General features: G+C 30.8%; 1 protein-coding gene across 7 annotated transcripts in view; it reads right to left on the bottom strand.

Moving 5' to 3' along the window:
* The window catches only part of gce (germ cell-expressed bHLH-PAS), a 77,239-nt gene extending 68,151 nt beyond the window's left edge, over positions 1–9,088 (bottom strand). The window contains exons 1-2 of one of the 7 annotated variants that reach the window (XM_075298199.1): positions 8,316–9,088; positions 7,896–8,109 (exon numbers count right to left, since the gene is read on the bottom strand). The gene's annotated coding sequence lies outside the window, so the exon portion shown is untranslated. Of the gene's footprint in view, positions 1–7,895 lie in introns of all 7 variants that reach the window. The other 6 variants (XM_075298200.1, XM_075298202.1, XM_075298203.1 and 3 more) reach the window with 6 other exon arrangements.
* Between the last annotated feature and the right edge of the window lie 3,080 nt (positions 9,089–12,168).

Below are 12,168 nucleotides of genomic sequence, written 5' to 3'. Positions count from 1 at the left end.
TATTTTTTACAAATTGAAAGACTTCTTCGCTTCCACCCGGGGTTGAACTTGGGTTTGTTGGCACCATAACAGAACGCCTTAACACACTCAGCCACAAACGTCATTGAACACGATGCATCAAAACGACTATTCAAATGTTTGTGACATGAACCTAGTATGACATTCTAACTACTTCCTGGGATGTTTTATATTATTATGAATGAAAAACTAAAGAACGCTGATTCAAATCTCACCAGCGGACTTTTTTTAATTAAATATTTTTCTAAAAAAAATATTTTTATATGTTATACATCGTTTTTATGTTGTTTTTTCGGCATATATATAAAAATATTTTTTTCATTAAAAATTAACAATTTTGATGATTTTTTTTATTATTTTTTTCTTTCTATTCTTTTTTCCGAAATTTAATTGTCCAAAAAAATGGCCTAATTCCGTACTTTCAATACTTGTCCAAAAGGATTGCATCGGAAGTGAAAAACTCGATAGGGGATCCCGGGATGTGTTTTAAAAGAAATGTTGGTGGACTTGTCCAAAAGGACTGCATCGGAAGTGGAAAAGACTTGAAAGGGGATTCCAGGATGCGCCAATTTTGCACCACATCCGGATCAAAAAAGAAAATTTTCTCTATTTTTTTGGCGACGCTTTTTTGCTGGAAACCGGAATACGAGGGGGATTTAAAATTATACATCTTTTTGAAAAATCCTTTATTTTTTATGGAAAATCACAACCGGCTATTATTTTCCTATTTCAACATATCAAAGTGAATGAAATGTTTGTGTATCGCAGGATACTGGTAGTATCGTCAAACGCCATGGTTTATCTGAAAATATTCCGCGAAGGCTGCAACAATATTGAAAAGCGAGCTCAAGATAAAATCTTACAAGTTCATTCATAAATATTCTCCTAATATTTTTTATTATCTCTTGCTCTCTGACGTTTCTAATCATATATATGTTTATACGAAATTTTTAAATTAATATATGTTTGTTTTGATATTATATTTAATAACATGTGATGTTCCAAAAATAATATGTTCTAACATATTACCATATATATCCCAAAAACATGTTATACTTGTGTATGAACATTATATTTTAAATTTGAGTTCCAAAAATATTATTTTTACACCTAGACATATGAAAAACAGTCTTTTTCATCCGTGTATTTACATATATTTTGCGTGTATCCAAATTTTAGTTTATGGAAAAGGATATACAAAATTTTAATGGAATTCTTTCGTGAAAACTTCTTTGGAAATCACTTTGAAAAGATTTTTTAATCAAAAATTACATTTCTATTAGTCTATAATGCATAATATAACTATTAATTAATCAATAAATAGTTGAAGTAATTATTATTAAACTGCAATCAAAATGTTATTGCAAAAGCAAAGATTTTCATCGCCTGAAAACCAGTTCTTGACCCAAAGGAAAATATATACACTAAATTTATTATGAATGCATTATAATATGAGTGAAAAAATATTATTATTTAAAAAGCTAATGTTTAAGATAATTAAAATTTCGTGCACTTCCAATATGCATACGTGATATCAAAAAAACAAAAAAAAACAAAAAAAAAAACTCAAAATGCCGGCTAGCGTATACGTAATGCATATTCCTTTTACGATTACGTATACGATCTAGTGATACTTTATGAGGAAATTTTCCATTGTTTTTCCTTTTTAATACTAAGTATCTAATTATAAATTTGTGATTGTTATTTTAAATTGGCATGTAAAAGGGCAGTCACACAGAGATGCCGATCGACAATGACGATGTATGTTGATACACATTACTTTGCATTTAGCATCAACCTACCCAAATATATAAACTGTTGATGGTCTCTTAAGTGGTGGTTATTTCCAATAATAAAATTTTAGTCAAAGAACGACAGTGCTTGGTGTTGTGCTTTTATATTGAGTGTGTTTGGGAAGGGGGATAATTCTTGTTAGTCTCTCTCTCTCTCGTACATTTCGAAATATTGTTTTGGATCCCTCTCGTGTGTATCACTTATTGCTCTGTCTCTCACTTTTTCTCTCCATCGTCAACACAATATGGCCTATATTTATAGTACATACTTAATTGGCTCTTTTTTTGCCGTAGAATATCTTATATTGACTATAATACAAAACTTGTAAACAAGATGTTTGTATAACGGCCAAGGGGGCCTACTAGTATTCATTGATATTATATTGATTAATAACAATAATAAATACTGTAACTACATAGGTTCATTGTGAATGTATTTGTCTTCAATTTGTTTATTCAAATATCAGCTTGTGGCACATATACATGTGAATATGCATATTTGTTTTGGCAAACTCTACAAAATTACGTTGCAGAAAATACAACTATTTTAAATGGATATATTGTGAATGTACAAAATAAATAGAGGAAAATACAATCTTTATAGCTCAATTCCCCAGAAAAGAAAATTAAAAGTAGAGTTTTCTTTTCTGGGGAACGAAATCTTGTCGTTAACAAATTGTCTTCCTTCATGATACCTATACAAGAAAATTGTATTAAATGAAAATTTCGTACAAATGACCTTTAGAAAAAAGTTAACTAACATTTGTATATCAGATTTAACATTATTTTAGTTAAGGCCAGTATTAAGATTGCATTAACGTGCTAAAAAGCTAATTTTTAAAGGTTGCTTTTTTAAGAAAAACATAAACTGTTTCAATAGTTGCTTTGGATCATTCTCCTACAACCCAACAAAACAGGCGTCGCCAAAAAAAAGTAGAACAAATTTTCTTTTTGGATCCAGAAGTGGTGTAAAATTGGAGCAGAAGCGTTGAATTTAACATGGGCTTGTCATAGGGCGAATGTCCACCATTTAAACAGCCGTTGTACTGAATTTTCATCACCTCTGAAGGTGTGATCTGAATTCAGTGTTTTGAAAGTGAGTTAAAAATGTTGTGATATTTTGCCAAATAAATAAATTTTCTAATTTTTTATGATTTTTAATGCACTCTAAAGCTTGTCTGAAACGTTTGACCTCAAATATTTTCAAAAATTCGCAATTTTTCTAGACTTTTTTTACAAAATTTTACTAATTTGTACCATTTGATTAATTCTTAATCTGTTTTCAACCTAATTGAAACAAAAAAGGTTAAAATTACCTGTTATAAAAATGAAAAAGTGTATTTAAAATAAAGAACATATTTGGGAGGACATTTTTGAAAATGCTATTAAAGTTGTGCCCTTACTGGGAATTTATACTAAAAATTGCCAAAAAAAATTATAAATTCTGTTTTTACAGATTTATTTCGTTTTTCGCTAAACACTTTAATATGAAATATATAATGTGAAAATATTACTTATTTTGTCTATTTTTTGCCTACTTTAATGACATGAAAAAATGAGAAAAAAATATTTTCAGAAATGTCGGTCTTAAACTTCAAATAGAGCTAAATCTATATTAAAAATTTTAACTTCAATTTTTTTCTTCAAAATATGAACTTTCTTTAAACAACAGAAAAATATGTATTTTATTAATACATTCTTCAATTTGACAAAAAAATATGAACTTATTGCTATCATATTCCTATTAGTTAAAACATTTTAAAATAACACTACATTTCCTTTCATAATTCACTATTTTTACATGTTGCTAAGAATCTTGCTTTTAAAATGGGTTTTTATCTTGAAGTTCGTGTGGTATCAAATACATTTTTATAAATTCCAAGTACGAAAAAAAATTTATTTCTAAAAAAACTGTTTTTATAATAATCTAAAAATATTTATTTATTGAAAATATAAAATTTTTGAAATTTACCCAGATTTTCATGGTTCTTTGGATCACTTTTTGATCAATAAACAGCGTTATTAGAATTAACTCCATTAGCCTTAACTTTTACAAGGCATATATGTGAGACCTGTAGGACTATTAGTTTATAAATTATTACTTATATATTACTCCTTAAATATGATCGCGTAAACTATGTCAGAAATAACAGACCCATTATTATGGAAATAAATAAATTCATTGTTTTTGTTTTGTTTTTATGCATTGATCATCTATGATGCACATTCGAGACGGTTGTTGTACGAAGTACATTATTGTATTCTAGTTAGGTTAGGTTAGGTGGCAGCCCGATGTATCGCTCACTTAGACTATTCAGTCCGTTGTGATACCACATTGGTGAACTTCTCTCTTATCACTGAGTGCTGCCCGATTCCATGTTAAGCCGAACGTCGTTCCACATTGCAGTGAAACCACTTAGAGAAGCTTTGAAACCCTGGTGGGATAATCCACCGCTGAAAAACCTTTTGGTGTTCGGTCGAAGCAGGAATCGAACACACGACCTTGTGTATGCAGGGCGGGCATGTTAACCATTGCACCATTGTATTCTAGTACATGTATTGATATTATTACATAAGCCTATTATTACTCATTATTTATTATGATGTTATGGAAAGGCAACAACAGTCTCGAATTCGCATCATATATGATCAATGCATTATAAATAAATTCAGTTTTTCCCCCTCTTCTTATGCACCAAAAAAAAGCATCGCTCAAATTTGATCCGTTTTCAAGCTGAAATATTTCTTTCTACTTAAAATCAAAACTAATATATTTTTCTTATAGCTGCTTTGAATGTAATCAACGCAACTAGATATGAATTTTACACGAATGGCCCCTTGTGGATATTTTTGACATCCTATTACATTAAGAGCATTCAGTTTCCGACATTTTATTTGCTAAAATATATATCGGTATCCATGACTTGACATATTGACATCAATCCTTGTTCAATTATCAAACGGTTACTAAAGACAAACAAAATAATATGAGTATAACGCCATTATATTATTTTCTCTTGTTGTCGTTGTTTTAGTTGGCTGTTATTGCTTTTGTGTCAACGACTATGTATAGTTTTTTACATTGCACTTGAAACATTGTTGCACAAGTGTAACTAATTCCGTTAGAAGTGTCAGTTTTATCTATGAAATGAAATTTGAACTACATTAACTTCTCTCTCTCTCTCTCTCTCTTTCTCTATTTTACACTCTTTGTCAAAGGCACTCTTAGGTATACCCCACACAAACCCCAATACCACGACTCTCATGCCATGGAAAAATTATACAATATTCATACGGCTGATAAGACAGAGTTCACTTGATTCATTTAAATTTAATATGCCCACACATACACAAATACATACGTACATCTCTTCATATAGACAAAAACAATAACAACAGTTAATGCAAAAATACGAAATATCTTGAACATTTCTCTTCCATTAGAGTACAAAGAACTCTGAAGGCGAATGCAAATATTTTTTATTTGAAGACGTCTATAAATATAGATTTTTGTATATTTGATAGATACCTACGATATCTCGTTATCGTTTTCAACTTTTTTTTATCAAAAAGAGTAACATTAAAATGCAAAGTATTTGTAGATTTATTATTTAATTTATTTGTTCTGCTGTTGTTTTTACTACTACATCTTCTACGTTTTGTCATTGTGCTATGTGTTAACGAATCTGTCTGTCTGTCCGTCTTTTCTTATTGTTGTCATATGAACGACCGAAGTGAACCTATACCCGGCCGTCAATCGCTTCGTTTAGCTTTGAACTACGTCAGCAAATATTCGAAAACATTTAAACTAAATTATTTACGTTTTTCCGTTTTTCTCACCCTCGTCTTTCGTATCGATATTGTCGTCGTTGTTTTATTAGCAATCAAAATGAGTTTTGTTTCAATTGTATTGTGGTGTGAATGATGATGGATTGATAGAATGGTAATGGCCCCGCTTGACATTTTATCGTTTTTTATTGCCTTTGAATTTTTGATTCAGATGATATTTTTCGTCTCTTTCTTACTGTTCTCCACTGTTCTGTTAATATACATTCCATATAAATTCTACTAGTTTTAGTCAATTATATTTATAAACGAAAGGCAATAAAATTAAAACAAGTACAATAAAAACAATAACATCTGATGGCAACACGCAGAATATATGTTAGACAAACGCCAAAGTACTCTCATTTGTATTGTCAACAATGGAAACCATTGGGCGAAGAATACAATGAGAAAATGAATTGCTCGGAAAATAGAGAGTTCGCGCATTTTAGACGAGAGAGTAAGAAAACAGTGTTGCCATCTTTAATCAGGAAAAAAAGACACTTAAAACGGATAATATTATCAAGAATGTTTGTATTATTATTTAGATTTTTAATTCAGAATTCTATCAAACACACAAATATCATTAATTCTTATAGAAAATAATTAATTGATTTCTTTATTTTTCAATATTTCGCAATTACATTGGATTGCTTCATCAGGAGTCGATGTATACAAAACATTCACGTCTAAAACAACAACAACAACAACACATAAAGCTTAAAACTAGAGTAGTATCACTACGTTCGTCTATTACTTTTATTGCAGAAACATGTTCTATTATTTAAATGATAGAATTTGAGACCATTACATGGTCAGGAAAATCATGTACCTGACCATTCATTTTTTTACTTTTTTGCAAGGCAAAAAGTATTTTTATAGATTACGTATAGACATGTCTAGAACCATTACATGGCCATAAAGACCATGTACATTGTTTTCGTGACCATAAACTTTTTTATTTTTTTTTCGAAAAGAATTTTATAAAAACATTGAGCAGGTACACACGATTTTCATTTTGCGAGTCAGTCGTGTGTTGATTGTTTCTGGGAATGGACGTAGAATACAGAATTAGTGTGTTTTGTGCAGTTACATGATACCTGCGTTTGTACATTTGATGGGCACGACGTAAATATGGAATGATTAGATATTGCATTTTTCTTAGATCCATGTTCACTGAGCCAACATGAGGGCTGTTTTCTTTTAGCACTGGATACCCTAAGCCGTGAAGGACTAAAAGAAAACAGAGTACTCGTTTATCCAGGACATCTCCAAAAATATGCAACACTGTCATCAGCTGTTCAAAAACAATCACAGAAAAGAAGTGAAATCTTGCATTTTTAATGTATGAAATGCTCCAATTAGTAATAAATATTTACTGCTGCGATTATTTATGACACTATACCACTTTGAATTCCATGTTTTTCGATAAATTAGTCACAATAAAGTGCTATTGTGAATCGATGAAGCGTCACTTTATCAAAACACAATCTGGCAAGATCGGCGCGACTTGCACTGATGAGATGTTCTGGATAGAACACCAGTGCAACGATGTTCTGGATAGCCCATACAAATGTTGTATCCAGTGCAAAAAGAAAACAGCCCTATGGTTGCAGGTGAAAATGTTACAGGGTCGCCGCAAAAATAGCTCCTTTCATATTATTTTGCTCTTCGAATATGATTGTGGCAATCATGTTTCTTCTCTGTGTGTAATTATTTACCTTAGGTCCAGTTGAAATCCATAAAGTGAAATATTCAATTCAAAATTTTTCAAATTTCCCTGAGCGAACCGATTCTTCTGATTCATTAATAATCTAAATTTTTTTAGTTTAGTTTTTTCCGATATTTCATTGAAATCACTATGGTCCATTAGAATCTAATGTGATTTTTTCTTGCGGGCATTATTTTATTTTTTGTGGTCATATACAAAAAATAAAATAATGACCGCAAGAAAACGAAACATTGGGAATCCAAGTGTCCAATTATATATTCTATATAAATTTTATTATTTACATTTCACTAAATTTTTCTCGTATTTTGGGTTTAATTTATGTTGACGAAGAGATTTCCCGATGGCAACACTGAGAGAGAAGCCAAGAAAACGACAAATATACAAACCTTGGAACAACTTAGCAAAATTTTTAGTCGATGCTCATCGGTTCTAATGGTTCTATTATACTATCACACATTCACCAAAAATAAACAATATAGATGATTTGTATATATACATGTATAGGGATTTTAATAAATAATACGTACATGTGTATAGGTACTGGTTCTTCTGGTTACGTTTTTCTCTATGAAACCGTTAGCGTTTTTATTTTTGTTAAATACATTTCACTAAAAATATGTAGAGCTTCAAAAAGTTTTGCTGTTTGCCTTTCTTTTTTCATATGTCATATACACTGTTCAAAGATGTAAATATATATTTTTTTAACACCAGCGGATTAACACAATTTTTGGTATGGTTTTTCTAATTTGTATTTTTGATGTTATTTGAATTGAATTTGCAAGAGAAAATCACAGTAACAACAATAGTGTTTAATTGTAATTGCATATTCTGTACACGCACTCACACACGTACACGCTTTTGTTAAACAAAACAAATCGACCGGCCGTCAGACAGACGGTCGAAGTATTTCTACTTCTCTAAGATAGTTTAGCAACACTCAAACCTACCATCAACCGCCAAAATAGCAAATCGAAAGAGTAACAATGATAACGGTAATGACAATTACCATTGATGACGAGGCGATTATTACTATTTCTATTTGTATTGTAGGATATCCATCATACGCCACTTTGCACTTATATTCACTTACTCCAACTCGGACTTTCGGATTTTTTTTTTTCATTCTTTTGTTTTCATACTCATCATACAACAACAATCATTAGAATTTTCCTTTGCACATGTATGTGTGTGTGTGATTGGCTGATTACTTCTTCTTTTTCCAAATATTTCTCGCACAGCACGCACACTCTTTTGAAATTGATATGCTAATTATCAATTATATTGAGGACTGTGTTTGGATGACAAGCAAAATGGTATCGATGTTACTTATTCACTATGCATTTTCTAATTACTTTGTATTATCACAACCATCATATACGTTAAACAAACGCTGACGAGTATATGGATCAACCGCGTCAAGCTTTTAATTGATCAATAATAAACATTTTTCATTCTAATTTTTGTATTAGAGAATACAAAATAATAATTCTAATATGTAACACAATAAAATATATATATTCAAAAATTGACCGTTCCCGTCCATCGGCTACTATTAAATAACCATTTTTTGAACGGACCGACCTAGCACACAAGCTCAGGCTGCTGCTTCTGCTATGATTCGAGAAAAATAACAGACTAACCGACTATAACAAATTGTTTGCGAAAAACAAAATCACGTAAAATATTAACGAAAGCGCACCATGTACCAAACACGCGGAACAAATATAGCAGACTGATAGGTGTCTCACTGGGTAAGTATTTTTTCACTCTCTCGTTCTGTTTGTATAGGTATGTGTGGCCCTTCGCGGCGAATACATTCAAAGCAGCGCTGTCGACTGCGAAAACAATTTTTTTCTGTTGCGTTTTGAAGTTGACGTTGTTGGAGCCTTTTTGACATAATTTTAAGCTTATATTATATACAAATAAAAGTATATTGAAATAATTATATGTAATTTTAGGTATGACTTTCGAATTAATTTGCAATTAAATATAAATGCATTTATGTTCTTAATTAAAATTATTTCCAAAATATACATATATTACAAGTAATACAATTGAAATCGACAACAGGGAATGGTAAAAAGTCACAAAAATAATTGCCTGAAAAACTAGGGCACAAACGAGAGGGAAATGAATCGGGTAAAGAAATAAGAACTTTTTACAGAAGTTTGTAAGAGAAGTTTTTTTTTTTATTTAACGGAACAACCGGGGTTGGCCTGTCGCAAACTGTGACTTTTGCGACATACGTTTACGACGGTATAATACGTATGTCGCAAAAGTCGTAAACCTAGTGTAGAAAACCTAATTTGGAATTAAAAAAATTGTGAATCGTTTTTAATTTAATTTAGTTAGGCTCCCCGATAAAAGGTATGCAATAAATGCTATATATTGTATTTATTTATTATACTAGATTTACATCTCTCATTCACAACTTCAAAGTATTCTTGGTTTTCGTGGTCCATAATGTCCATCCAAGCTTTAGCTGCATCAACGAATGACTAGCTACAATTTTGAAAATTTGTAATTAATATGGAAGTTGGCTATAATAAGCCAAAAAGTGATTTTTATAAAATTCTCTCTAAACAGCAATTCACTTATGCAAGACTTAAGTAGTTTTCCTTCCTTCCAGTTTTTGCAGTAATTTGTGAAAGGTTAACTATGAACGAGTACCGACCGTCGAGTAGTTTATAGTAATTTTGGCTTCGAGTTTCCAATTGAAATAACTATATTCTCAAGTTTTTCAAACTCGTTAATAATTTTATGAACATTCCTGAGAATTGAAACTTCTTCGCATATATTATCATCTTGGATATCATTCGCTGCCTATCTGAAGGGTCCGAAGTATTTGGAGTGTGCGACATTTGCTACTTTTTCTACATTTACGACATGTATGTGACGTTTACGATGTTTACAACTTTGCGACAGTATATATATATATATATATATATATATATATATATATATATATATATATATATATATATATATATATATATATATATATATATATATATATATATATATATATATATATATATATATATATATATATATATATATATATATATATATATATATATATATATATATATATATATATATATATATATATATATATATATATATATATATATATATATATATATACCCTGCCAGCATTTCAAAGTTCCATTTCATCCTCATCGCTACCACAGACTCGTTAATGTCGCCACAACCATCGCGGACTGTGATGGGAGAAGCATATCAAAAAGTACAAAATGTACATGAAAATATTTTGCCATCACTACTGTTACAAGAGCCATTTTATTTTTTGTGAAACGCCAAGCGCATCCAGCTTGTTATATTTTTTTTTTTTTAATAAAAACGAAATTAAAGTTCTGAAAACATAGATATTACGCTTAAAATTGTGAAAGGTATATGGTGAACAATTTTCGACTTTCCAAATAGAATAAAGTGATCGTTTTTCAAATATTTTTCCAGGCACGCTGTCTCCATCTTCAATATCGTTTTTATTTAAATAAAAAATAAATTTTAAGCGAAATAACTGAAAACATAGTTATTTCGCTTAAAATTGTGAAAGGTATATTAGTAATCAATTTTTGACTTTGGAATGGAATAAAGTGATCGTTTTTCAAATATTTTTCCAGGTACGCTGCATCCATCGAGAATAAAAGCACTGGCTGATAGACGCTACAACATGTAACTTGCCACTTGTAAATTAACATCATTCTATTATTAATGAAAAAATTATGTTAAATGTGTTGTGATAGTGCTATAAATGTTATATTTATAAGAATTTATAAATGTTTAATCAAATTAATAAATATCTAAACAATCGTGTTTTACTTCACCACAATGATTCTTTTACAACTATCTTCAAATTCACTTCTTCTGATTGTTTGAAGGGGCTCTTATTGGCGTCGTTCTAAACTTATTAAAAAAGGCACCTAATAATTGCACTCATGCGATGCCTTTTTGTAGTAACTTGGCGTGGTTCAACTTCTCAATAGTGACAGCGCTTTTCCGTATTAATATTTATACCGTAAAGGTATTAATGTATAAACAGAAATGTATAAACAATTACCAAATAATACCAAAACTGGATATCATATCCACCGAAATATCTCTGTGCTGCCGCTTCGTGCATTGGGGTTATCTGGTCGGTTTTAATATTAATTAGTCGCAAGAAAGCTGTAAATCACCATCATCGCCAGCCCGCAACACTTCAAATCCTCATCTTCTTGGAACATTTCGTCCACCATCGCCAAAAATGTAGTTATAAAAATAGATATGTTAAGTTGGCAAACTTCTAAAGGGTGGTTAAAATTTCAAGGGCCGATGTTGATTTTGAATAAAACACAAACTATTTAGGAAATTATTGTAATTTTATTTTATTATGATATATTGGTATTACTCAATTATGTATGGAACAAAATATCGGCCAAAAGGGCGCCGCGACCTCGGTGGCATACCTTCATCCGATGGTCCAAATTTTCGATGACGCTGAGGCATAATGGAGGTTCTATGCCGTTAATGTGCCGAATTATCTCATCCTTTAGCTCTTGAATTGTTGCTGGCTTATCGAAAAAAGTCCAACGGTGTCAAATCACATGATCATGACGGCCAATTGACATCGCCATTAGGTGAGATAACACGGCCATTGAATTTGTTGCGCAAAAGAGCCATTGTTTCGTTAGCTGTGTGGCAAGTGACACCGTCCTGCTGAAACCACATATCGTCCACATCCATATCTTCCAATTCGGGCCATAAAAAGTTCGTTATTATCTCACGATAGCGAAC

Source organism: Haematobia irritans, chromosome 3, assembly GCF_050003625.1.
Source record: "Haematobia irritans isolate KBUSLIRL chromosome 3, ASM5000362v1, whole genome shotgun sequence".
Lineage (NCBI taxonomy): Eukaryota > Metazoa > Arthropoda > Insecta > Diptera > Muscidae > Haematobia > Haematobia irritans.
The sequence above is the reverse complement of the archived record's forward strand: the minus strand, read 5'-3'. Positions and strand labels throughout refer to the sequence as shown.